The sequence below is a fragment of the Sinocyclocheilus anshuiensis genome, unplaced genomic scaffold (assembly GCF_001515605.1).
Source record: "Sinocyclocheilus anshuiensis isolate Anshui unplaced genomic scaffold, SAMN03320099.WGS_v1.1 scaffold1249, whole genome shotgun sequence".
Lineage (NCBI taxonomy): Eukaryota > Metazoa > Chordata > Actinopteri > Cypriniformes > Cyprinidae > Sinocyclocheilus > Sinocyclocheilus anshuiensis.
In genome coordinates, this window is record NW_015549641.1 from 10972 (window position 1) to 13109 (window position 2138).

A 2138-nucleotide genomic window follows, 5' to 3' on the forward strand; every position below is an offset into this window, starting at 1 on the left:
TAACCCGGTATGAACCGGTATACCGCCCAGCACTAAGCCAAATGTTAAACTTCTGTGTGTGTCAATAAAATGTGGCAAAAAGCTCCCCAAAAGAACCTTGGCCTACTTTCATTGTGTAACATTCTTTATAAGGGACCTTCTAACCTAACCAAACCTTCCCATGCACATAAGTGAAAAGCTCAGAATGGATGTGCATCTTCCCAACTGATAATACTGTGATAAAACCAGAAATCAAGAAATCCCAGAAATCTCTCGCTCATGTGTATTTTAGAGATGTACTTGGAAGAGCTGAGCGATCACATAGTGATGTCAGTGTGGAATGCCAAACAGACATGTTCCTGGACAAACCAGCCACTCCACTCTTTATCCCAGCCAAAACTGGACAAGATGCAGCCACACAAATAGAAGAGGGAGAGGTGCAGTATAAATGCTCTCCATTGGCTGTTTTTTTTGTTTGTTTGTTTCTTTGCGAGCTGAAAATATAAGACAAACAAGAGCTTCGTCAAGAGGTGATTGTGAAGAGCATTTTAGAGTTAATGATTTTAGTCATTCAGCTTTTAATAACTGGAATGATTTACCAGTTAATTTTAGACAGTGCCCTACTTTTGCACAGTTTAAGCTACATTTGAAAATATATAATCTATAATAAAATCTGTAAACAAATCATGCAGATGATTAATTATAGATAGATAGATAGATAGATAGATAGATAGATAGAACCTTGCATTTAACATCTCTAAACCTGACAATCATTTCCCAGTGGTAAGACTTGCATTTGTCTCGTCTGCAGCTGTTTGATTTTGACGTGGAGGTCCAGCCCATGCTGCAGGTGTTGGAGGGAAAGACAATCGAGCAGGCATTACTGGAAGTGCTAGAGGAGGAGGAGCTGGCCAGCCTGAGGGCCCAGCAGCAGGCGTTCAAGGAGATCCGTGACGCTGAGCTGGTGGAGGTGCAGAGGCTAGAGGAGAGGGAACGGTGCCTCCGTGTGGAGAAGGTGAGAATCACTAGAAACAATATCATGACTGATGCTCAGGCAAAAACCAGCAAGGTTTTCTAATGATGCTGCGGTTTTAATTAAGTTAATTAAGTCGACTATGGCAACAGTGAAACAGGCCACAAAACCATTTTGCTGTCTGAAAATAAAAGCACAAAAAGCACAATAGAGGTTGGACTGGCACAAAGTCTATGAATAGGTATTTTTTGGTCTGAAATAGATTTTTATTTAATTTTTTTTACTACAGTTAAGTGTGAAGTATTGAGAGTTCCAGCAAAGTGCATGACAAATGATATGGAACTGTTTATTCAACATCAAGATTTAGGGTAAATTTATACATTGGTGTCATATATTTGTATAACTTATAACTATACAGGTATATCTGTATAACTTATAACCATATCAATCTACAAGTATGTTTTTACCTTAAAATGCACTGACAACCACCATGATGATAACAGAAAGCCATGACTAATACGCTCACATGTAGACAGTGTACAGGGTCAAAACACTATCAGAGTACACACAAAAATAATGCATTACACATTAATTAAATGTTACACAAAACACTCTAATGTAACTGTTAACAAACATAAGAAGAAACAAAAATATTGAAAATATAAGTATTGAATTAAAATATAATTAGATTTCTTGTGTCATGCATGGACTTCTGGAAATGTCATTTTTCTGTTTTTCACTATAAATTATACAGTAATTCAGTTTTTACTTGCAAAAAAAAAAAACATAAATTTGATGGGATTTTATGGTAAAATTACATATGATGTGATGTTAATTAACAGTTTTTTCACCACAGTTGTTTCCTCACAACTGCAGGAGAACCGGATAAAGCAGCAGAAGGCAGTGCTGGAAAAAGAGAAGGAAACAGCAGATAAAATTGCTGCGAGAGCATTTGCTCAGCAGTATTTGTCTGACTTGTTGCCCTCAGTCTATTCCAATCTAAAGGATTGTGGCTACTTCTATGACCCTGTGCATAGAGGCAAGTGTCCCAACATGTGTTGGGAAAAAAGAGAGAAACTGAATTCATCTGAATTATACAGGTGCATCTCAATAAATTAGAATGTCGTGGAAAAGTTAATTTATTTCAGTAATTCAACTCAAATTGTGAAACTCGTGTATTAAATAA

At 36.9% G+C, this 2138-nt stretch overlaps 1 pseudogene; it reads left to right on the plus strand.

Moving 5' to 3' along the window:
* The first annotated feature begins 273 nt into the window (after nt 1-273).
* LOC107659872 (radial spoke head protein 3 homolog) overlaps nt 274-2138 on the plus strand; it is an 11118-nt pseudogene continuing 9253 nt past the window's right edge.